The following is a 26533-nucleotide window of genomic DNA, read 5'->3' on the forward strand; positions in this document are numbered from 1 at the left end:
AGGATACAGCAAGGATATGGCCATCTGTGAAACTGGAAGCAGCTCTCACCAGACATTGAATCTGTAGGTGTCTTGATTGGACTTCCCAGCCTCCAGAAATGAGAGACATAAATTTGAGTTGTTTATAAGTCACCCAGTCTGTGATGATCTGCTAAAGCAGCCTGGAAGGACTAAGATAGCTTCTTTGTAGATATAGCTGATTCTAAAATTTATATGGAAAGGAACTTGAAAGCCAAAACAGCTTTGAAAAAAGAACAGAATTGAAGGATTTCACTACCTGTTTTTAAGATACACCGTAAGGCAACCAGTGTGATATTGGTGAAAGGAAAGTCACATAGACAAATGAAATATATATGCAATATAAAATCATAAATAGGGTCAACTGATTTTTGACAAAAATAGACCCTCATAAAGAGGATCAATTGATTTTTGATAAAAGTACAATAGCAGTCCAATGGACAAAGGATAGACAGTCTTTAGCAAATGGTGCTGGACCATTCACATGCAAAAAAGTAAGCCTTGACCTACACCTTATGCTGCATACAAAAATTAACTTGAATTGAATGATAGACCTAAGTGTAAGACCTAAAACTATAAAGTTCTTAGAAAGCAACAGGAAAATCTTTTTCCTGTTGAGTTAGGTAACTATCTCTTAGATATGACAACACAAGCTTGATCCATAAAGAAAAGCTGATAGAGGGGTGCCTGGGTGACTCAGTCGGTTAGGCGGCCGACTTTGGCTCGGGTCATGATCTCGCGGTCCGTGAGTTCGATCCCCGCGTCGGGCTCTGTGCTGACAGCTCAGAGCCTGGAACCTGTTTCAGATTCTGTGTCTCCCTCTCTCTGACCCTCCCCCGTTCATGCTCTGTCTCTCTCTGTCTCAAAAATAAATAAACGTTAAAAAAAAAAATTAAAAAAAAAAGAAAAGCTGATAGATTGGACCTCGTGAAAATGGAAAACATTTGCTTTGCAAATAACACTGTTAAGAGAATAGAAACCCAGTCCCATATTGGGAGAAAATATTTGCAAACACACATAAGAAAAATCATTTATATCTAAAATACTTAAAGAACTCTCAAAACTCAATAAAACTTAACCATATCAATTTAAAAAGCAGACAAAAGATTAGAACAGACTTTTCACCATAGAGGATATAAAGATGGCAAATAAGCAACTGAAAGATGCTCAACATCATTAGTAATAATTAAGACTAAGACGAAATTGCCAGTAGCCTATCCATCCAGCCTTCCTGATGGTACAGCCTGGATGGTTGGCAGAAGGACAACGCACAGCGACCCTCCAGATGGGAAGCTACTGGTATCCCTCCTGTTACTCATCATGGCCATCCCCATGGTCCAACTGGCACTGATGATTCAAAATAAACCCATAGAAGCAAACTTGGGGATATTTTCTGGGGATGACCCCCAGGACAAAAAAGAAACCTTATATCCAGCCTGTGCCACCCCTGCCTGCCCGTTCTCTACCTAAAGGAAGGATAGCCCCATATATTTCCCAGCCAAGGAGGGGGGCAAATGGGTTCAAAATCCCCACTCTGGCAACAAAGGAATGCATCCATGGATACAAGTTACTCCAACCCCTAGGCCCACTTGGCCCCCAGGAGGCATTCCAGAGCATAACTGGACCTGGTGGGTTAAGGTACAGAATGGTTCATTAGTTCCTAGGTATACATTTGACTCTCTGGGAGCGCATAAGGCGTGGGTTCCCAGGGCCCTCTTGGCTCCCTCCTGGCACCCCAGACCAAAGCAAATACTTTTGTTCCTTGTACTGCAAATGGTTCAAAGGAACAATTAAGAAGTCACGTCCCTGTAAATGTTCCACTTGAGGTGTTGAGAGTTAGATGACCTTTCATGAAAATAGCAAAGCAACCGCTTTATACAGTATAAATAAATGTAGATACATAATGAAAGTAGAATGAAGAAATCAATAAGCAAAAAGGCAGGAGGAAACATTACAAAGAAATAACCATGAGGTTCCTTAATGGGTGATTACACAAAGGAACATTTTTAGAATTAGGTAAAGCCGAGAAACATAGATGACGCACACTACAAGGAAATTGCTGACACATATAATGCCACGCTTGCCACAATACAGCGGCCACTCTAACACACTGCTGTTGTCTGTGTTCATTTGTTATTTTCGCTGATGCCATTCATCCTTCGGGAACCCCTGGACCTGCTGGGGCTGGACCTCGGCACATCAGATGTTGGCAAGGAGGATGGGGAGAAAGGGGAACCCTTTTGCACTGTTGGTGGGAATGCAAACTGGTGCAGCCACTCTGAAGAATAGTACAGAGGTTCCTCAAAAAGTTAAAAATAGAGCTACCCTGGGACCCAGCAATGGCACTAATAGGTATTTATCCAAAGGAAACAAAAATGCTGACTCGAAGGGACACACACACCCAATGTTTATAGCAGCGCTATCATCAATAGCCAGATTATGGAAAGAGCCCAGATGTCCATCGACTGATCAATGGATAAAGAAGACGTGGTATATATATCCAATCGAATATGGCAATCAAAAAGAATGAAACCTTGCCATCTGCAACAACGTGGATGGAGCTACTTTGTGTTAATGCTAAATGAAATAAGTCAGAGAAAGACAAATATTATATGATTTTACTCATATATGGAATTTAAGAAACAAAACAGATGAACATAGGGGAAGGGAAGGAAAAATAAAATAAGATAAAAACAGAAAGGGAGACAAACTATAAGAGACTCTTAAATATAAAGAACAAACTGAGGGTTGCTGGGGGGGAAGTGGGTGGGGGCACAGGCTAAATGGGTGATGGGCATTAAGGAGGGCACTTTTGGGATGAGCATTGGTTGTATGTAAGTGATGCATCACTAAATTCTACTCCAGAAGCCGATATTACACTATACGTTAACTAACTTGAATTTAAATTAAAAAAAAAAAAAAAAAGAGAAAAGTGCATGTATGTTTAAAATCTCTTAGAACTATACATGGGAAGAAGCAAATTTCACAATTTTTTAATTTAAAAACTTTGTTATTTTTTAACGATTGATTTTAATTTTGCAGTTAAAATTTTAAAAAGAAAACTGCCTTGCTGAGTTGTCACTGGCATTCAGTAAAATATAATTCATCTGATTCGTAAGAGATGCTCGACAAACATCAGCTGCTAGTCCTGTTTTCCTGGGGAGTAGAGAGTAGGGGTTCAGAGCATAGGCTCTTAAGTTAACTGGCCTACATTCAGATCTTGCTGTGTCATCTACTGGCTTGTGCCCTGTTTGTGCCTAGTGTTCTTTGTAAAATGGAGTAATGATTGTATCTATCCTATAGGGTTGTTAAACAGGTTAAATCACTTACTGTAGGCAAATACTTAATGAATGTACACTCTTATTATTAACATGGTTTCTCTCTATTGATTTCATAGGAGACCAGCTGGGAAGTGGTATGGGTCTCTGAACTTGGCATGCACTGGCACCACAAAAGGTCTCTGCTGGTGTTTGCCTGTGATGACAAAGATGGCAAGTATGACAGCAGTCGGGAAGCTGTAACTGTGAAGCTGTTGGGGGGTCCTAATGACTCCTGATAGGAGGACCTGGTGTAGGGAGAGGAGGCACTGGCAGAGGCCTTCCTTTGTGTATTAGTTTGGCCTTGGATTCCTGGAGTTGGTATGCATCTTAAATATTTGTAAATTGGCTGCCTGAATATCTTTTGCAGGAGAAGGAAATTGTCAACTTCCTATTTCCCCAGCCTGAGGGAGGCCCCTCATTTGAGAATGGTGGCATAAAATTACCACAGGTCGGTGGGCTGGCTGCAGCATTAGGTTCTGATAGAGGATCTCTTGAAATTCTATGCCAGGGTTTTGAGAGAGTGGTTTTATTAGTGCCTTTGACCTCTTTCCTTAGGAGTGACTTTGTTGGGCTTGCTGCTGCTTGCATATGTCAAAATTCAGTGGAGTAGGTAGGGAAGGGGAGGAATAAGTATAGAGTTTTTTAAAATTAAAAAAGATATTCTCAAAAATTTTATATATTATGTTATATAATTTATATATTATAAAATATATGTTTTATAACATATACGTTTTGAGAATTGAGCATTTAATAAAAGTGACCTAGTTCTAAGGTTTTTAAAAGTCATTACAGGGAGATTTTGTGGTTTTGCATTTTTTTTTTAAATCTCAGAAATAGGGTTTAAAGATTACTATAATTCTTTCATTAGTGTTGTAACCAAGAACTCCATGAAATGCATGAAGTGTGAAATGAAGTACACGGGCTACAGCAATCTTTAAAAGTTATCAGTTGTTGGGGTGCCTGGGTGGCTCAGTCAGTTAAGCGTCCGACTTCGGCTCAGGTCATGATCTCGCGGTTCGTGAGTTCAAGCCCCGCGTCGGGCTCTGTGCTGACGCTCGGAGCTCAGAGCCTGGAGCCTGTTTCAGATTCTGTGTCTCCCTCTCTCTCTCTGACCCTCCCCCGTTCATGCTCTGTCTCTCTCTGTCTCAAAAATAAATAAACGTTAAAAAAAAAAGAAAAAAAGAAAAAAATAAAAAGAAAAAAAAAAGTTATCAGTTGTTTATGTGTGTGTATGTATACCAGGCCTCATTCTATGAAGGGTTTATGATGGATTATGACAAACACTGAGGAAATTACTAAAATACAAGTATGAAATATAAAATCAGGCTAAGACAAATATAAATTAGAATAGAAAGTCAAGACTGGGGCAGGCAGAGAAATTGAAGAGAAATATGCAAAGAGTTAAGGACCTAACTGAATAATTGAATTAAAATTTTAGTTCTGAGTTCCTCTGGCAAAGTGAAGAGGGGATAAGTCAGTTAGCTAACTTTTATTATTAGGAAGAAAAACACAGGGGTGCCTGTGGCTCAGCTGGTTAAGTGCCTGACTCTTGGTTTTGGCTCAGGTCATGATTTTGCAGTTGGTGCGTTCGAGCCCCGCATCAGGCTCCATGTTGACAGTGTGGAGCTTGCTTGGGATTCTTTCTCTCCCTCTCTCTCTGTGCTTCCCTCCCTATCTCTCTCTCAAAAAAAATAAGTGAACTTAAAAAGAAAAAAAGAGGGGCACCTGTGTGGCTTAGTTGGTTAAGCATTGACTTTGGCTCAGATCATGATCTCATGGCTTGTGAGTTAGAGCTCAGAGCCTGGGGCCCGCTTTGGATTTTGTGTCTCTGTCTTTCTCTGTCACTCCCCTGCTTATGTTCTGTCTCTGTCTCTCTCTCAAAAATAAACAAACATTAAAAAAAATTAAAGAAAAACACATACCAGTTCCTAAGAGAAAGCAAAACTTTTGTTAGCTCTTACCTCCAAAAGAGATGGCTCATGTAGGTTTTTTTAACAAAAGTATTTTGGCATAAAAAAGAAACCAAAACCAAAATATTCATAGAAAAGATTTGAAAAGGAAGATAAGCAAAAAAAAAGGACAAAAATTGTCCGTAAACATAACCCTGTGAGATAACCACTACATTTTGTTTATTTGTTTTTTTATTAAAAAAAATTTTTTTTAACGTTTATTTATTTTTGAAACAGAGAGAGACAGAGCATGAACAGGGGAGGGTCAGAGAGAGGGAGACACAGAATCTGAAACAGGCTCCCGGCTCTGAGCTGTCAGCACAGAGCCCAATGCGGGGCTCGAACTCGCGGACTGCGAGATCATGACCTGAGCCGAAGTCGGACGCCCAACTGACTGAGCCACCCAGGTGCCCCAACCACTACATTTTGGCATATATCTTTTCAGGACTTTTCCTGTGATCAAATTTGCATGTAAAAATACATATTTGTTTTATCTTCATAAAAATCTTTTGAGGGGTTGACAAAGCAAGTGTGGCAAGATAAGTCATACAGTTGTAAGCAATATATAGCCAAAATGTAAGCAAAAATCCAGTAACTGTTAATAGACCATTTTCATTTATTGGGCATTCCTTATGTGCTTGGTACTGTAATAAGGACCTTAAGTAAGCTGCCACCAAGTTGTCCCAACAGATCTCTTTCAGATTCAGCATTACTCGTATTGTATGGCTTCAGGCAAATTAAGTCACTCAAGGTTACACTATTAAGTGACAGTATTCAGGACTAGGTTTATCTAAAAGTCTGTATTCTTCTATTGTGATAGGTCACTCTGTCTCTGCAAATATTGCCATTCTCATTTTACAGATGGGTAACCCATGGCTCTGGGAAGTTGACTATTGCCCTAGACTAGTGAGCTATGGAGTACTCCTTCTCGGAGTCTCAGAGTACTGACTTTGCTCCTGCCCTGAGAAGAGTCCCTTCCCACCTTTTGTGAAGAATGTTGTAAACTAGCTTGCTACCACTTTATGTTGGCAGGATGTTGCTGTTCAGATGCCAGGGGAACACTTATTCTGATGGTTTCTGTGAAATGTCAGTGAGAGGAAACTTGGATGTATTGGTTCTTTTTAAAAACTTTTTAAATGTTTATTTATTTTTTTGAGAGAGAGAAAGAGCACAAGTGGGGAAAGGACAGAGAGAGAGGGAGACACAGAATCAGAAGCAGGCTCCAGGCTCTGCGCCATCAGCCCAGAGCCCGACGCGGGGCTCGAACTCACGGACCGCGAGATCGTGACCTGAGCTGAAGTCGGACGCTTAACCGACTGAGCCACCCAGGCGCCCCGAATGTATTGGTTCTTAATTTTGCAGTTATCCACCATTCTAACAGCAAGCTGCTGTTGCTCCATTTCTGCATAAGTTCCCTTGGCATTGTGACCAAATGCAAAAGGTATAACTGAACCAAAGGAGAGTTCATCTTGCTGATGAGTGGCTAGCCAATTAAAAAAAAAAAAAAAAGCTGACACCAATCTTTTGCCATGAAGAAAGATAGGCTTATCTATTGGTGTGGCACCACCCAGGAGAAGGGGGGGCTAATGCTCCAAAGTCCTGAACTCCCTGATGGCTTGCAAGTGAGGAGCTTTAAAGGCAAAAATCAAGGGTGAGGGGTTTGAGGTCATGGGTACTTCTGAATGGTCAGAGACTGGGTAAACTCAAGATTGATTGACTAGTCTTTCTGGCACTGGTTCATCTGATTTCATCAAGATTGTGGTCTGGTGGTGAGTGGTTCCTTTCCCCGATCTGGTTCTGCAATGTGTGTCAATGGTGCTTTGTTAGCAAATGCAGATGCCATACACCCTATGACTATGATAACTGTGCAGCCTATTTCATTTCTTATTCCCTTGGGCTACATTTTCATTATCTTGAGCAAAGAAAGCATCTTGGTGTTTTCCCCAATAATCTTTATGCGCTCTGTCTTTCTGCAGACTTAATTTTGTTGGTGGTTTCATGGGTTTGGTTCAGACAGTACCTCTCCATCAATATGGATCTTTTATTTTCTTCTTTTGGATATGTTATAAGCAAAAGTAGCAAACTTTGCTCCTTATAATTTAAACAAAAAGAAATTCATCTCCTTTGACTAAAGGAGCAATTATAATAGGAAAATTATTAATACACACATCAGTGAAGAAAGCCTCAGCTTGTGGCTGCCTCGGTTGACTGTCAAGGTCATGGTCCACTACCCTCTTTCTTTGGCTACACAGTCCTCGATGGCTTGATATCCAGCCCTAGAGAGTGGCCAAGAGAGTTTGGAGCTTGAGGCTCTGCCAGAGAAATGACACACAGTAACTCTATGGTTTGGTCATTTCTCTAGTTTCTTAACGATCACATCTGGCTATTTACTGATTGGCCAGTCTAGGCATATCCTATAGTTTCTCCTCTAAAGGCTAGTAAGCTAGGAAAGGTGGCATTTTGGTTTGTTTTGGTTTGGTTTTGGTTATTCCTAGTCTTTTGCTGAGTCCCAAGTACCTTTGTAGCTTATGATCCAGGGAAGGATGAACCTATTTTTCATGCCAAACATCAAGTGTGAGATATATGTGTGTGCCTTGTGGATTATTTCCCTCATGCTAACCTGTGTGGGGATGAGGGTGAGTACTGGGATCCTGGCAGAGGGCCTTGTGTGAGCAACTGGGAGACCAGAGCAGAGTCTTAGCCAGAGGCAGTTCCATCCAATGAACCCAAAGCAGTTAGTTCCAAGGAAAGCAGGTTAAGCTCTCCTCAGTAGGAGAGTGCAGTGTGTAATACCAGAAGAGGAATCAGGAGAGGTCAGTTCTGGGAGGTCCTAGAGGAGTGTGTGTGCCTGTGTGCATGTGTGTGTGCCTGTGCGTGTGTGTGTGTGTGTGTGTGTGTGTGTGATGAGCTGGTTGGGATGTGATGTGTCAGTGGTCTTTCAGTTTAGAGTGACCAGGAATGGGGTAGATATACCCTTACTCCCTTTCCTATGTCAAAGATGTATTCTATTCCCTAAAGATTGTAATCACAAAAGGGACCACCAAATGTCTACCTTCTTTGGAAGGGAAAAAGCCCATAAACAGAATTACAAGGTAAGTCCCATCTTTCAGAAGGAGAGTAGAGATCATACACCTAGAAGTGCCTTGCACACTCAGAAATACCTACATATAGGTAAGTATTGCCTTCTTTTCTCCCTGTGACACTGCAGGGCAGTGAAAAGAAGGCTGGCTTCCTAGGCGAGCAGAAGGGGATTTGAATCCCGGCTCCAGCAGTGATTGATGTGAACCCACTTTCCTCTTCTCCTTGGGTTGTTCGGAGAGTTAAAGGACATAACCTATTTGTAAAGCGTCTAGCATAGCAGCTGGCGCACGGGGGATTCTTAGCACATCCCTTCCCCTTGAGGAAGGGCAGCTTCTGGTGAGAACACAGAGGCTGTCCACAGAGACATGGCAGCAGACCGTCCACTTTCTCGGCTCCGTCTCAGACTGTCCACGGTCAGAGCTGTGCAGGCCACGTTTGTCATTCCAGAAGTAGGTGCTGTGAGGAGAGGAGACTTCTCTGTCACACCTGGGCGTGGTGGGAGGTTCAGAGGAGAAATAGTACATCTGCTTACTGTTGCAGTCTGTTTGGGTCTGTGATGGATATGTGTGCACGTGAACAGGTGGCGCATACGTCAGAACTGTGCACACCAGTGGGGGAAGAAAGAGTAGCTGAGATGGCTGGGAAAGGATCGGATGGAGAGGAGGTGGGCTTAGAGCAAGCGTTGATCACAGAGGGTGCGACTCTGGGGGTGAGGACATGTGAGAAGGGGTGCTGCAGCTTGGGGCAAAGTGGAGGCAGTGGCAGTGTCTCAGGACGTGGAGAAGATTGTCAGGTGGAATATGAGGTGGGGCTGGAGAGAAGAGAGAGAGGGTGTCGGGCTCTGGCGATGTCAGTTGGTACTGGTTAAGGGTGTGCCCTGGTGAGTAGGGCAGACCTGGATAGGCCTGGGTTCAAATCATTCTGGAAGAATCTGGCCAATTACTTCACCTCCCCAATTTTGGTTATCCTTAAAATGTACATAATAACAGTGTACAAATACAACAGTGTACAAATAACAGTGTGCAAATGCCTGGCACATTGTAGATGGTCAGTAAATAGCAGCTATTGTTTTGTAGATATGAATGTTATATCTGTGGGCAATGTAAACCTTCCTCCCTTATGAGGCTTTCCCTGTCCCTGGGCTAATCACATTGCATGCAAAAGGGAGGATTATAGGATTATAAAGAAGGCAGTATAGGCCTTAAAAAAAGGAAGTGAGAACTGGACAAAGGAATAATTAACACTTACTTTTTAGTGCCCATTTATAGACCAAAGACTCATTGTTAGCATTTAAGGACACTAAATTTAAAACTATTCAAATATTACAAATTTACTACAGTTTCCATGTTTGATTTTTGCTCAGATGGGGCCACAAGCTGTTGAACTTCAAGACATGTATCACCTCAGTCTTTCACCCCTTACAAGAAGCAGGCAGAGTTTGAAAATATGTCTTCCCAACCAGCAGTATCATAGTAACAAAGTCCCTGGGTACAATTTATACCCAGCTGAAGCATCACCAAGTCCCTCTTCTGGTAATTAATTACTCTTGAGAGGCGTTGTATCTAAAGGGAATAGTTGTCCCTGGAGCCACCTTGGGTTGGCCAAGAATGAGTTACTAAACTCACCTTGTTTCTTTTTACCTTCTTGGTATGGGTACTAGAATGTAGGTCAGGCAATGGCACACATATACAAGGAATCTGTCAAAACATCTCAGAATGTCCTTGAGGACCAAAGGAAATCTGGGCTAGGCACAAGCCCACTTGTACCTGGTCATCAACTATACAAAGAGTGGGGATTAAAGTCAATTTGGAAAAAAGTTTCTCTCTTGAAATGGGATAGCAGCATGGAGTTCAGGTCGAAGATGATCAGGCCTATGTTTATTGAACATTTATGACAGACTGTATCTCCACAATGCTTTGTTCAACACATAGTAGAGCTCCTGTCCTCTTACCCTCTTTGTAGAAAGGAATCTTTGTTGGATTGACCAAACATCTGAGCTCCCTTTGAGTGCTGAGCATTGTATAAGAGACAAAGGGGAAAATCAGACTCTGTACTCTGGACCCATTTTACAAATGAGAGCTGAGGTTCAGGGAAGTTGGAGAACTTACTCAGGGTCACCTGGTCAGTACATTAGTTTGAAGCCCTCCACATGGGTCCCAAATTCCAACTGTTTAGGTTCAGTCCAATCTAGATGTCGCTTATGAACCACAGATATAAAGATACAGATATAAAGATACACCGATATAAAGGCTTGGGAGTCTTAGAAGATTGTCAGCCATCAACACTGGGATTTATCTGGTTCTGGCAAAGCTGTCATGATGGGCAGAAACCAGACAAAAGGTTTGGCTTGGTGAACCAAAGGGAAATAACATATGAGGGGCAAGGAGGTTTATCCAGCTAGCCACTCAACACCCTTTGGCAGTCCTGGGCTGAGCACTGAGGGTACAGATGTGAAGGTCAGCCAGTTTCTGTGCTCAGGAACCCACAGCCTGGTGTGGAGATGGTGACAATTCAGTGTGAGAGTGGTTTGTAGAAGAGTAACTCATGGCACAAAAACAGACACTCAGATCAATGGAACAGAATAGAGAACCCAGAAATGGACCCACAAACGTATGGCCAATGAATCTTTGACAAAGCAGGAAAGAATATCCAATGGAATAAAGACAGTCTCTTCAGCAAGTGGTGCTGGGGAAACTGGACAGAAACATGCAGAAAGATGAACCTGGACCACTTTCTTACACCATACACAAAAATAAACTCAAAATCGATGAAGTAACTAAATGTAAGACAGGAAGCCATCAAAATCCTCAAGGAGAAAGCAGGCAAAAACCTCTTTGATGTTGGCCAGAGCAACTTCTTACTCAACACGTCTCCAGAGGCAAGGGAAACAAAAGCAAAAATGAATTATTGGGACCTCATCAAAATAAAAAAGCTCCTGCACAGTGAAGGAAACAATCAGCAAAACTAAAAGGCAACCGATGGAATGGGAGAAGATATTTGCAAAGGGTTAGCATCCAAAATCTATAAAGAACTTCTCAAACAAACTCAACACCCAAAAAAAAAAAAAAAAAAAAATCCAGTGAAGAAATGGGCAAAAGACATGAATAGACACTTCTCCAAAGAAGACATCCAGATGGCCAAGTGACACATGAAAAAATGCTCAACATCACTCATCATCAGGGAAATACAAATCAAAACCACAATGAGATACCACCTTACACCCATCAGAATGGCTAACATTAACAACTCAGGCAACAACAGATGCTGGCGAGGATGCAGAGAAAGAGGGCTCTTTTGCACTGCTGGTGGGAATGCAAACTGGTACAGCCACTCTGGAAAACAGTTTGGAGGTTCCTCAAAAAATTAATTACCCTATGACCCAGCAATTGCATTACTGGGTATTTATTCAAGGGATACAGTTATATTGTTTCGAAGGGGCACATGCACCCCAATGTTTATAGCACCACTGTCAACAATAGCCAAAGTATGGAAAGAGCCCAAATGTCCATTGATGGATGAATGGATAAAAATGTGGTGTATATATACAATGGAGTATTACTTGGCAATCAAAAAGAATGAAATCTTGCCATTTACAACTATGTGGATGGAACTAGAGGGTATTATGCTAAGCAAAATTAGTCAGAGAAAGACTAATATCATATGACTTCACTCAGAGGAACACTTTAAGATACAAAACAGATGAACATAAGGGAAGGGAAGCAAAAATAATATAAAAACAGGGAGGGGGACAAAACATAAGAGACTCATAAATATGGAGAACAAACGGGGGGTTACTGGAGGGGTTGTGGGAGGGGGAATGGGCTAAATGGGTAAGGGGCATTAAGGAATCTACTCCTGAAATCATTGTTGCACTATATGCTAACTAACTGGGATGTAAATTAAAAAATAAATAAATTATTAAAAAATAAAATAAAAATGGTGGACCACTGGCGGGGGGCGGGGGGAAGAAGAATAACTCAGATCATGTCTCTCCCCTGCTAAAAACACTATAGAGGCTTCCCTTTGAACTTTTTTCCAGATCTGGTCTTTCTAAACCATGTCCTTCTTGGCATTCACATCTGAATTCGGAAGGCACTCCCTTTCTTTTTTTTTTAAACAACAGTTCTGGGGCACCTGGGTGGCTCAGTCAGTTAAGTGTCTGACTTCAGCTCAGGTCATGATCTCATGGTTAGTGAGTTCGAGCCCCACGTTGGGCTCTGCACTGACAGTGAGGAGCCTGCTTGGGATTCTCTCTCCCTCTCTCTCTGCTTCTCCTCTACTCATGCTCTCAAAATAAATAACAAATAAGCCTAAAAAAACCCCTCCAAAACAAGTTTTATTATGTACATACTGTGATAGGCTGAATGATGGCTTTCAAAGATGTGTACATCCTAATCCGTGGAACCTGTGAATATGTTACCTTACCTGATAAAAACAAATTTGGATATATGAGTAAATGAGGCATTGGAGATGGAAAGATTATCCTGTAAAATCCTGTGAGCCAGGTGTAATAACAAGGGTCTTTCTAAAAGGGGGACAAATGGATGAGAAAGAGAAAAGGGAAGTATAACATTTGAACCTTTGAGGTTTAAATGATACACATGGAAGATACAGGAAGAGGCCAATTGCCGAGGAATGCAGGCAGGCTCAATAAGCTGGAAGAGCAAGGAAACAGATTCCTCCTTGGGCTTCCAGAAGGGACACATCCCTGACAACACCGTGATTTTAGACTTTTGGCCTCCAGACTATAAAAGAATAAATTGGTGTTTGAAGCCACTAAGTTGTCATTTGTTACAGCAGCAATAGGAAAGTAATACACATGCTGTACAATTTGGTGGATTTTTGTATATTCACAGAGCTATACAATTTATCATCACAATCAATTTTAGAACATTTTGTCACCTTCTTCCTCCAAAAACTCCACCCATTAGTGGTCACTCCTCTTTTCCACTTGTAGGTACCCATGTGGCATTAAATAAGTTCCCTAACTCATGTGAGCCTCTATTTCTTAATCTGTAGGGGGGATACTGCCCACTTCAAAAGATGTAAGAGTTCAATAAGATAATGTAGTGCTCAGCACAGTGCCTGAAGTCAGCATTCACTAGGCTGTTTATTATTTTTATTAAAATCAGTGAGGAGGCTGTTGCAGAAGTGCCAGGGAGAGGTGAAGGAGAGGCTGAACGAGGCCAGTGGCTGAGTGATGGGGAGGAGGGGATCTGGTTTCTCTGGGAAGCCCCAGGCCCTGTGATCCTCTCTCATCAGAGTCTGGTTTCACCTCCTTTCTTCACTGGGAACTTGCTTTAAATCCGCGGGCTGGTCCCTTTCTGGCCACTAGAGGGCAGTGGAGGCAAGGCCGTGCAGAGGGAGGTGGGCGTCCTGAAGATTGGCGCTGGTCTGTGCATTCAGCCTTTCTTCGTGCTCTGAAGCCTAATTGTGTATTTGCATTGTACTCTCCTCTCCCTCTTTGCTCTGTGTAGCTGATGGCATTTTTTCAAACACTGCATTGGTGGGCACCTCTGAGTTCTTGTTCCATCTGTGGCCTGGGATTAGTCATGGCTCAAGCCTCTCGCTTTCTGGCAGCTGTATTTATTTCTGAAGGGCACAAGTTGCTGCAGAACATGGTGGCCTGGGCTCTGCAGCTCAGGAGAGCCTAGGACAAACCTCAGTTTTTCTTTTGCCAGTTCGAAACATGGGGACTATTCCATCTTGCATTCCTCCCCTGCCCCCCAGGCCATATCAGTACCACCCAAATCGCATGGACTGAGGTGGCAGGTGGTGGAGTGTGGTGGGTATGATTCCTCAAAGAAAATTCAGATGATTTCACTAGAGGAAGGAAGAGTGGATGTTTAGGCAAAATCCACAGATGTCCACTACAGCTACTATGTGGGAAGAGAATAATCCACTGGCTAAGAGCTCTGGCCTGGGACTCTAGTTCCCTGTGAGGGAATCCCAGTTTCACCATTCACAAGTTGTGTGACCATGGCCGGCTCACTCACCTGTCAGTCTGCCTCTCAGTGTCCCATCTACAAAGCGGGAGTGATGGATCAACATTGTAGGCCTGAATCAGTGGGAAAGCACATTGTAGAGGGATCAGGCAAGCTCCAGAGGGTGTCCCTGCAGTTTGGCGTGGCATGAAGTCTGAAGTCTCCGCATTGTTACCTGACCAGTTCCAGGGCAGCTGTCCAACAGACAGGCAGCCAAAGTCCTCTGGGTTCAAGTTCTCAATCTGCCACTTACTGGCTACGCTTTCCTCCTCCATGAGTGAGGATCATCATTCCTGCCTCCCAGGGTCGTTGGGAGAAGTGATGAGGTGACATACAGACAGTGCCTGGTACGTAGCAGTCTGTAACTAATGATAGACGTGTTCTCAGCCCAATTACTACTCCAGAGCATGTTAGGAGTCCAGGTGCGACTCTGGCAGGACAGGCCACGTGCTCTGTGAACAAACAACCGTCCTTCTGGATAGAGTGCATTTGGCCATCAGCCGGGGCCTTGGGAAGCTTTGTGTAGCCTGGCCCTTCCCTCCTTCCTTTCAACTTGAGGAGGGTACACCCTCACAGAGGTTCATGTTTCACTCTTAATTACCCCTCGGGCTCTACTATCAGCCTTTCATTTCCACTCCCAGTCAGACAGGTTGAATAGAATCTCATCTGGAGTGTGTTAACTTTTCTCTCCATCGTTGGCAGAGATCTGGAATCGGCTCTGCATTAGGACAAGCTGTAAATAAACACATATTTGCTTAAATGTGCCTCCTGCTCCTATCCCCACAGCCTTATCTTAGATTTCAGCAGCTTTAAGTCATGGAACAGAGAGTGTTTGGAAAAGACCTTAGAAATCATTGAATCCAGTCTACCCATTTTACAGAAGAGTAAATTGAAGGTATTTAGTTAAGTCACCCATGTTTACATAGACAACTTGAGGTTACAGATAAAGATGGAAATGAGGTCTTTTACTCTTAGTCCAAAACTCTTTCCATAGTAACCTAGTACTACAGGCAGTCATTCACTCATTCCTTCAAAAAAATGCATACTGAGCATCTCCCTACCTATACCTTGTCCTTTTGTGGGCATTGGAAAAACAGATAAACAAGGAATGATTTGCCCTTGAAGTGCTTATGAACTCTTTGTCCATTGGTCCATCTATCCATCTAATGCATGTGTCTCTTCATTCATCCATTTCTCTGTGTATCCATTTACCTTTCTCCTGTCCATCTTTTCATCCATCCCTTAATCTTCATCCTTTTGTACATTTGTTTTTGTCCATTTATCTCACCATAGGTTGTCCACCACATTTATTTATCTTTCTTTCTGTCTGTTTTCTTGCCCACCTGTCATCTGTTCCTGTTTCGTCCAGTCTACTTCTCTTTTGATCCACCCATTGGTCTCTTCATCTGTCCAGAATTTCTTGAGTGTCTATATGGCTCCAGGTTTTTGGCTGGTGCTCAGGACTGAGAGAAGTAAGAAGCATTTGTATTCGAGTCTTTGTATGAACACATACTTTATTATCTTTTTATTAAGTACCTTGGAGTAGAATGGCTGGATCATTTGGTAGATATTTATTTAGCTTTTTAAGAAACTGCTAAAATCTATTAGGTATTTACCCAAAGGATACAAAAATACAGATTCAAAGGGGTACATGCACCCACGTATGAAGGGTACATGCTGCTGTAATGTTTATAGCAGCATTATCAACAATAGCCAAACTATGGAGAGAGCCAAAATGCCCATCAACTGATGAATGGATGTGTGTGTGTGTGTGTGTGTGTGTGTGTGTGTGTGTAATGGAATATTACTCAGCCATCAAAAATAATGAAATCTTGCCATTTGCAATGACATGGATGGAGCTACAGTGTATTATGCTAAGCAAAATAAGTCAATCAGAGAAAGACAAATATCATATGCTTTCCCTCATATGTCAAATTTAAGAAACAAAACAAATGAACATATGGCATGGGTTGAGGGAGAGAGAAGAAAGGGAAACAAACCATAATAGACTCTTAACGATAGAGAAAAAAACTGAGGGTTGATGGAAGGAGGTGGGTGGGAGATGGGCTAGATGGATTATGGGTATTAAGAGGGGCACTTGGGGGCGCCTGGGTGGCTCAGTCGGTTAAGCGTCCGACTTCAGCTCAGGTCACGATCTCGCGGTCCGTGAGTTCGAGCCCCGCGTCGGGCTCTGGGCTGGTGGCTCAGAGCCTGGAGCCTGCTTCCGATTCTGCGTCTCCCTCTCTCTCTGCCCCTCCCCTGTTCATGCTGTGTCTCTCTGTGTCTCAAAAATAAATACATGTTAAAAAAAAAATTAAAAAAAAAAGAGGGGCACTTGTTGTAATGAGCAGTGGATTTGTGTGTAAGTGATGAATCACTGAAATTTACTTCTGAAACCAATACTGCACTGTATAGTAACCAATTAAAATTTAAATAAAAAAACTGCTAAAGTATTTTTCAATGAGTTTTTACTCTCATATTTCTACTGGTTTCTCCACAGTCTTTTAAACTTTTTGCATGATCATTCATTTTAATTTTATTCGTTCTAATAGCTCTAGTTTTGATTTGTTGTTCCCCTATGACAAATGCTGGTGAGCATCTTTGTGTGCTTATTTGCTAGCCATATATCACTTTGGGAGAGTGTGTGCAAATATTTTGTCTGCTTAAGAAATTGAATTGTTTTCTTATTGAGTTGTAAGACTTAAATATAAATTCTAGGGGCACCTAGGTGGCTCAGTTGGTTGAGTGTCTGACTCTTGATTTTGGCTCAGGTTGTGATCCCAGGGTTGTGGAATTGAGTCCTGCATCAGGCTCCATGCTGAGCACAGAGCCTGCTTGGGATTCTCTCTCTCTCTCTCTCTCTCTCTCTCTCTCTCTCTCTGCCTCTCCCCTGCTCATGCCTTCATGCTTTCTCAAAATAAATAAATAGAGGCACCTTGGTGGCTCAGTCAGTTAAGCGTCTGTCTCTTGGTCTCGGCTCAGGCCATGATCTCACGGTTTGTGAGTCTGGTCTGAGCTCTGCATCAGGCTCTGCACTGACAGTGTGGAGACTGGTTGGGATTCTCTTTCTTCCCCTTTCTGTCTGCCCCTCCCCACTTGTACATGTACTCTCTCCCTCTCTCTCAAGATAAAGAAACTTAAAAATAAATAAACATTTGGGGCGCCTGGGTGGCTCAGTCGGTTAAGCGGCCGACTTCGGCTCAGGTCACGATCTCACAGTCTGTGAGTTTGAGCCCCGCGTCGGGCTCTGTGCTGACGGCTCAGAGACTGGAGCCTGCTTCAGATTCTGTGTCTCCCTCTCTCTCTGACCCTCCCTCATTCATGCTCTGTCTCTCTCTGTCTCAAAAATAAATAAACAAAAAAAAATTTTTTAAATAAATAAACATTCAAAAATAAATATAAATTCTGGATTAAAGTTGTTTATCAGATAAACACTTTGTCAGATTAACATTTTTTCTCCATATGTGGCTTGTCTTTTCATTCTTTTAACAGTGTTCCAAAGAATAGCACATGAGTTTTGGTGAAGTCCAACTTATTAAACTTTTCTTTTATGGATCTGTCTTTATAATAAATTTGTGCCTAGCATAAGGTCACAAAGATTTTCTGCTGTTTTTGTTCTGTAAGTCTTATTGTTTCAGGTTTTACCTTTAGGTCTATGAAGGATTTTGAGGTAATGTTTGTATATGGTACAAGATATAGAGCCAAGCTCGTTTATTTGTTCTTTTCTTTGCCTCTTCCTTCCTCCCTCCCTTCCTTCCTTCCTTCCTTTCTTCCTTCCTTCCTTCCTTCCTCTTTCTGTCTCTCTCTGTCTCTGTCTCTCTTTCTCTCTTTCTTTGGCATATGGATATCCAGTTGTTTTAGCATCATTTGTTGAAAATACTGCTTTCTCTGGGGTGCCTGGGTGGCTTAATCGCTTAAGCAACTGACTCTTGATTTCGGCTTAGATCATGATCTCACGGTTGTGGGATTGAGCCCTGTGTTGTGCTCCTCCCTGAGCATAGAGCCTGCTTGGGATTCTCTCTCTGCCCCTCCCCCATCTCTTTCTCTCAAAAAAAAAAAAAAAAAAAGAAAGAAAGAAAGAAAAGAAAAGAAAAGAAAAGAAAAGAAAAGGACTGCTTTCTCTAATGAATTGCCCTTGCACCTTTGTTAAAATCAAATATTCACTCCATTAGCAATGAGTACACACCTAATGCCCAGATCTTGTTTTTCTTTTCTTTTCTTTTCTTTTCTTTTCTTTTCTTTTCTTTTCTTTTTTTTAATTTGAGAGAGAGAGAGAGAGAGACAGAGGGACAGAGGGAGAGAGAGAGAATCTTAAGCAGGCTCTATGCTCAGTGCAGAACCTGACACAGGGCTCATTCTATGACCCTGGGATCATGACCTGAGCTGAAATCAAGAGTCAGGCGCTCAGCTGACTGAGTCATCCAACACCCCTAGATCTTGGTTTTTAGTACCATTTGTCAATAAAAAGATCCAGGGCTTCTTGGAGAGATGGATGATTTTAGGACTGGGGCAGGAAATATGCAAGATGGACCTGGAGCATCTTGTAGCACCGGAAGTGAAGTGCTGAAAAAGGAAAATCCTATGTTGATGGGATTTTGTCAAAAGAACACAGCAGCCAACTCAAGGAGCTCCCAAAGGCCAATTTGAACAATTTGATCAACAGTATGTAAATAAGGTAGTATTGGATTATAATCCAAGGTCTAAAACAAATATCCATGAGTCTATAGTGATATAAGTTATTAAATAAATAAATGAGAAGAGAAAAATTTCTTTTGCAAAAGCATTTCAAATAATTTATGTAGATATTCCACCCTTAAGGAAGCGGGGTATAACTGTCCACTCCTCAGGTGTGGGCTGTGTGTAGTGACTTTCTTCTGAAGAGTACAGTATAGAAAAGAGGGGAGGGGAAGAATACTTTTACAGTGGAGAAATGTAACAGACACTGTCTCAGGTAATCAAGGTTAACTTCATCAGATAAATCATGTTCATAGTATATAACCTTGGTACAACATAAGCACTTTTTTCCCAGCCTAATGAAAAAAACATCAGACAAATCCCAATTGGGGGATATTCTACAAAATACTTGTCCAGCACTCTTCAAACCTGTCAAGGTCATCAAAAACAAGGAAAGTCTGAGAAACTGTCATAGCTAAGAGGAGCCTAGGGAGACATAACAACTAGATGTAATTTGGGTAGAATCCTGGAACAGAAAAAGATGTTAGTTAAAACTAAGGAAATTTGAGTAAATGATGGACTTTAGTTAATAACAATGTATCAACATTAGTTCATTAAATATAACAAATGTATTATATGAATATAGGATGTTAATAATAGGGGAAACTTGATGAGAGACATATAGGAACTTTATGTGCTATCTTCTCAATTTTTCTGTAAATATAAAACTATTCTAATAAATGAAGTCTATATTGTAAAAATCCATTGTGTGTGTGTGTTTGTTGAATATGTGTGTGTGTGTGTATGTGTATGTGTGTGTATATATATATATATTATATATATATATATAATATATATATATGTATTGCATCATTGATCTATTTGCTTTTTTTATGCCAACATCAGACTATTTTGGTTATTAAAACTATATAACAAATCTTGAAATCAGGTAGTAGTAGCTTTCTAATTTTGTTCTTTTTTTCAAAGTTGTTTTGGCTATTCTAGTTTTTTTTCCATTTCACATGAACTTTAGAATCAGTTTGTCAATTAAAAAAAAAATGCCTGCCACATCTTGATTGGTATTACATTGATCAAACTGGGGAGAATTGACTTCTTATCAATATTGGGTTTTTCAAGCCATGGGCTCGCTCTCCATTTGTTTACATCATCTGTAATTTTTTTCTCAGCTATATTTTGTAGTTTTTAGCTTACAGATCTTTCACAGCGTTTGTCGGATTTAACCCTAAGTATTTCATATTTTCCAATGCTATGTGTAAAGAGTGTTTTTATTTTAATTTCTGGTTGCTCATTTCTAATATATAGAAATGCAACTGAGTTTTGCATACTGATCTTTATAATAGGAGAGACAGACTGGTCATAGAGATGCTTAGAGAGGAAGGCCATGTGAAGGTGGGGGGAGGTTGGGGTTATGCTGCCATGAGCCAAGGGACACCAGAAGCTACCAGACATTGGGAGGGGCAAGGAAAATTTCTCTCCTGGAGACTTTGTAGGGAATGTGGTCCTGCTGACATCTTGATTTTCTTGTGTTTTTAATTTAAAATTTAAAATTTTAATTCCAATATCATTAACATACAGTGTTATATTAGTTTCTGGTGTGCAGTTAGAATGATTCAACTATTCTATACATTACTCAGGGCTCATCATAATAAGTGTACTCTTAATCCCCTTCACCCCTTTCACCCATCCTCCCGCCCACCTCCCCTCTGATAACCATCAGTTTATTCTCTAGAGGTAAGAGTCTGTTTTTTGTCTCTTTTTTTCTCTGTTTTATATCTTAAATTACACATATAAGTGAAATCATATGGTATTTGTCTTTCTCTGATTTTTTTGCTTGTACTCTCTAGATCCATCCACGTTGTTGCAAATGGCAAGATTTCATTCTTTTTTATGGCTGAAAACACACACACACAATGGAATATTATTAGATACAGACACAGATATAGATATTATATAGATATAGACGTAGATATATATACCATATCTTCTTTATCCATTCGTCTATTAATGGACACTTGGGGGCTTCCATAATTTGTCTTTTGTAAATAATAGTGCAATAAATATAGAGGTGCATATATCTTTTCAAATTAGTGTTTTTGTGTTCTCTGGGTAAATATCCACTAGTGGAATTACTGGAAAATAAGGTCTAGTTTCAATTTTTTGAGGAATCTTCATGCTGGTTTTCACAGTGGCTGCACCAGTTTGCATTCCCATGAACTTTGCATGAGGGTTCCTTTTTCTCCACATCCTCTCCACTTGATGTTTCTTGTGTTTTTGATTTTAGCTGTTCTGACAGGTGTGAGGTGATTTCTCATTGTAGTTTTGATTTGCATTTCCCTGATGATGAGTGATGTTGAGCATCTTTTCATGTGTCCATTGGCCATCTGGATGTCTTCTTTGGAGCAATGTCTGTTTATGTTTTGCCCATTTTTAAATTAGATTATTTGTTTTTTGGGTGTTGGGTTGTATAAGTTCTTTATATATTTTGGATACTAACCCTTTTTTGGACGTGTCATTTGCAAGTATCTTCTCTCATTCAGTAGATTGAATTTTAATTTTGTTGATTGCTTTCTTTGCTGTGCAGAAGCTTTTAATTTTGATGCAGTCCCAATAGTTTATTTTTGCTTTTGTTTCCCTTGTCTTAGGAGACATATCTAGAAAAAAGTTGCTGTGGCTGATGTCAGAGAAATTACTGCCTATGTTCTCTTCTAGGATTTTTATGGCTTCAGGTGTCACATTTAGGTACTTAATCCATTTTGAGTTTATTTTTGTGCATGGTGTAAGAAAGTGGTCCAGTTTCATTCTTTTGCATGTAGCTGTACAGTTTTCCCAACATCATTTGTTGAAGAGACTGTCTTTTTCCCATTGAATACTCTTTTCTGCTTTGTTGAATATTAACTGACCATATAATTGTGGGTTTATTTCTGGGCTCTCAATTCTGTTCCACTGATCTATGTGTCTGTTTTTTGTGCCAGTACCATACAGTTTTGATTGCTATAGCTTTGTAGTATATCTTGAAATCTGAGATTTTGATACCTCCAGTTTTGTTTTCAAGATTGCTTTGGCTATTCAGGGTCTTTTCTGAGTCCATACACATTTTAGGTTCTGTTTTTTTTCTAGTTCTGTGAAAAATACTGTTGGTATTTTGATAGCTTTGGGTAGTATGGACTTTTTAACAATATTTGTTCTTCCAACCCATGAGCACGGAATGTCTTTCCATTTGTTTGCACCATCTTCAATTTCTTTCACCAATGTTTTGTAGTTTTCAAAGTACAGATCTTTTACCTCCTTGGTTAAGTTTACTCCTAGGTATCTTATCATTTTGGGTGCAGTTGTAAATGAGATTGTTTTCTTAATTTCTCTTTCCACTACTTCATTATTAGTTTATAGAAATGCAATGGATTTCTGTATATTGATTTTGTATCCTGCAACTTTACTAAATTCATTGATCAGTTCTAGTAGTTTTTTGGTGGAGTCTTTAGGGTTTTCTTTATATAGTGTGGCTGACATCTTGATTTTGAACTTCTGACTCTAGAATGGTGAGATAATAAATTTGTTGTATTAAGCCATAAAGTTTGTGGTAATTTGTTATGGAAGATCTCAGAAACTAATACAAGGGCCCTAGATATTGTCATGAAGCACAGCTTGAAGAGGCCCCAAGATCACCTTCCTCAGAGAGGGCCATATCATGTCTGACAATATTCATGAAGATATTGACTTGATGCTCAAAGATAAACCCTAAACACACTTCTTATGGGGATGGCCCTGGGACTGTCAGCTGCCACAAAGAGGTGGGCCTGGGTATGGTTGTGCGTGTGTGTGTGTGTGTGTGTGTGTGTGTGTGTGTGTGTTTGTGTCGGTGGGGTGGCTATCATGATGAAAATGATGAATATTCTCATTCCTCCTATTTCTAGTTCATTCTGATTTCCTTCAGTCATTTTCCTTGTTTCCCACTCACTGCACTACTCTTTTCCTCAAATTGACCACCATTGACATCCGGGTCATCCTTTTGCTTTCAGATGGAACATTTTATAGAAGGTAAATATAAAACAGAGAGATCTCATTATGAGTTGAATATTTGTTCCAAGATATATTAACATTACAGACACTAAAGGTCCTTAAGTAGCAAATACCCTTTTACTGTGTTTTGTTCTGATCATCTAGGATTTTACCATAGCAGTACTCTAAAAATGTACTATGACAAAGCCCACTCGGCTCTGTGTGATACTTAATAATTTTTTAAAAGTGCAAAAAAGTCACTTTTTAGGGTGGGAAGTGGGAAGAGCTGGCTCAAGACTAGAGTCAACACTCATGCTCCGAATCCAGTTCCACCCCAGTCCAGGAGGGCAAACTGAATATTACTTGAAGATTATATAGAGACTTGCAAGCTTGTATAGAGAATGTTTTTCTTCCCTTCCAAGCTTTGATAAGATCTTTCTTCCCTTTTCTTTGTCATTCATCTGTCAGAGGGTAGAAGAATAAAGAAAGCTGCTTTACTACCCCACCCCTGGGCATCCATAGTGTTCAGGTGTCAGAAGCCAAGGTCACTACATACATGTTCCTACTTATGCCCTTTTACACAGAGCTGTCACTTATCATTTGGGACAGAGAGATGAACCAGTCCCCAGCAGCCTCCTTGACAATTCCCCTGCCATCACACACACTTCAGTTCTGTGTTCAGTAATGCTCTAGAATATGGAAAAGGGTAGAAGGACAAGGAGTTGACTGCTCCACGTTTTTACTGCCCATCTACTCAGCTTTCATTAAAGGGGAAGGACTATTAGGTGTGGATGTCAACTAGTCTCACACCAAGAGATATAGGAACGTAAATGTCTCCTAACCCTTCTGAATTTAGGGTGAGCCATTCTAAACTTCTATTTCTTACTTTTGTGATATATGAGGCTGGTTATCTCCTATTGTCCCTGGAGGTTAAGTGGAGAATTTATTGCTCTATTATATCTGTATAACCCCACCCACCCTACGGTTTACCCTCGAGTTGTATAAAGTGAAGATACTGAGGGGCACCTGGATGGCTCAGTTGGTTGAGCATCTGATTTCAGCTCAGGTCATGATCTTGCAATTTGTGAGTTCAAGCCCCACATCGGGCTTGCTCCTGTCAGCCGAAGAGCCCACTTTGGATCCTCTCTCCCCCTTCTCTCTTCCCCTGCCCTGCTTTCATGCTCTCTTTCTCAAAAATAAATATAACATTAAAAAAAATCAAGTGAAAATATTGAGGGGATAGGACTGCTTGAGCCAGATCCTGGGATTGGGTCTTCATTTGATCTTGTCACTTTTGAAGGCTCCTGAAAATATGCATAGGGACATTTTTTTTCCTTTCTAATGAAAGGATTAGGAAAAATAATGAACTTAATATTTGGACATGTGACCAGGTGCAAATGGAGGAAGCCAGAATTGTGGTGACTTTGTAGTGCTATTATTACTCTCCCTCCATGGCCTGGGACACAGTTTAGAAGGTGAAGCAGGCAATCAGTAGGCACTGAAATTAATCTTTTTCCTTTTTCTAGTCCAAGCTACTGATATCCTATAAACCTTGATCTCAAATGTGACATCGACTAAACACATACCATGCTCCTATGAGAAGGAATAAATCTGTTTGGAAAGTAAAATATACTCTTTGGAGAATATATTAATAGGAGTGCTATTTTTTCTCTACAGGGAATGAAAGATTTATGAAATTCTCTACCTAGGAGGAGTTAGAGGAAGACTTTCTGGCTAAGTAGAAGTAGAACCTGACACCCTTGACTCCTGGGAACGTGGAAGGAGTTGCTGCTCTATGAATTCCATAATTTTCTCAGGGTGTCTGTCTTTTTCTCCTAACTGCCTGCTTCTACTTAGAAAATTCAAGCCTTCAGATGCTGTTGCACTTACCACTTTGCTCAAGGTAGGAGGTTCTGTAATCACAGGAATGTCCAGCTATGGGCTCTGCCTGGGTCTGGGGTTCCTCCTTATTCTGACTTTCCTTCTGTGCATGAAACACATCCTAAACCATAGTCTCCCCTCTGGCATCAGGCCCTTGACGGTATCCTCACACCCATAAAGCCTATTCTGGTTTGAAAAAGTCCTGGGCTCTCTACAAAGGCTAACACCAATGTGACTTTTATCAGAGGACCTTGCTGACATTTGCCTTTTGCCTTGAACTGAAGCCTCTGAAGCAAACGACTCCTTATTTGTCTGAACTTAGTTTTATGAAGAGCCTGTCCCTTCTGTTCCAGGACCTGAGGTGTTCTTGCTTCAAAGGTCTCTGCTAATCTTCTGTCCTGAGCAGGTTGCTCTTTCCCTGGTGTGGAAGGGATCTAATCCTGCATTTTCTTATAGATGTTCTACTGATTTGGCTTAGGGCCCTCTTTCACTTCATTTGGGTCTGCATTTGTCTTCTGACTCTTACCTGGGTCCTGAAGGCTAGGAGCTCCACGATCCTGCATCCAGCATTCTCCTTTGTCCTCCATGTGAATAGAAAGAATCTGGGAAGTGGCCATGTCTCCACTGTGCACACACTGCATATGGGGTTGTGAGCTTTTAGCCACCAAACTGTCCTGAGTCATGTGATTCTTCTGTGGAAGTGCAATGAGCATGACTATGTGGCTCAACCTTCAATTTGAGCTGTATCTTACTAAAAACATGGTCTTTAAGAAAAGTTTTTGCTAGATCTTGGGTACCCAACATTCTCAGTGGTGGAGCCATTCCTTGGTTACGGACCACTCAGATCCCCATTTAGATTTTGGATGTTTCTCAGCTCAATAGCTCAGAAGGTCTTTTTTTGGGGGCGGGGGTGATGAGATTCTAGCACCTGTCAAGTGGCTAGATCAATGAAGGACAGCCCCAAGGGCTATTCACGTGACATTCCTGAACCACTGAGAATGCCAAGTTTCTGATTTCCCTGTGGGTGTGAGACATTCCAGGAGGGAGGTAGAATAAAGTCAGCAGTGAGCCCTGAATGATGTACATTCACAGGGATCCTACCCTGATTGACTTTGCCCAAGTGTATGCTCAGGGTGTTTTTCCAATTGCTTCTCTACTAGGTTCTCCCTTGGATGCCTTGATAAATCATTGTCTGAATGACTCACCTCCCTTTTTGCTTCCTTCTTAGAGTCAGTTTTCAAACAGTGCATTGGATAACTGAGGCTTTTGCTGGATTATCTTTTGGACCCCATCACAGAATATACTCTTGTCCCCTTCACTAATTTCTTCACTAGGCTCCTCACATGGAAGCTTATTGGATTCCTTAATCCAATCTTCCTTGAATACTTGTTGCTTCACCCCTTAAAAACAGAGGGCATTGAGAGTCTGTCAGACAGGGTTCTAGGCAGGAGCAGAGGCTGAGCCTTGGGGTAGGGCAGGGGCTGTTTCTGGGGAAACTGTAGGGATTCTTTAACTTGTATTTGGTTTTGAGGGGTAGGAAAATTAGATATTACATTGAATGAGACAGCTGGAGATGCTAATGGGGGAATCGCTACCAAAGACCAGGATT

General features: G+C 41.2%; 1 long non-coding RNA gene across 1 annotated transcript in view; it reads left to right on the forward strand.

Annotated features, from left to right (window-relative positions):
- LOC122240316 overlaps positions 1–4039 on the forward strand; it is a 41896-nt gene extending 37857 nt beyond the window's left edge. Inside the window, exon 3 of the long non-coding RNA XR_006219822.1 lies at positions 3416–4039. This is a non-coding gene — a long non-coding RNA (uncharacterized LOC122240316). The remainder of the gene's footprint in view (positions 1–3415) is intronic.
- The last annotated feature ends 22494 nt before the right edge of the window (positions 4040–26533 follow it).

This window comes from Panthera tigris, chromosome A1 (assembly GCF_018350195.1).
Source record: "Panthera tigris isolate Pti1 chromosome A1, P.tigris_Pti1_mat1.1, whole genome shotgun sequence".
Classification (NCBI taxonomy): domain Eukaryota; kingdom Metazoa; phylum Chordata; class Mammalia; order Carnivora; family Felidae; genus Panthera; species Panthera tigris.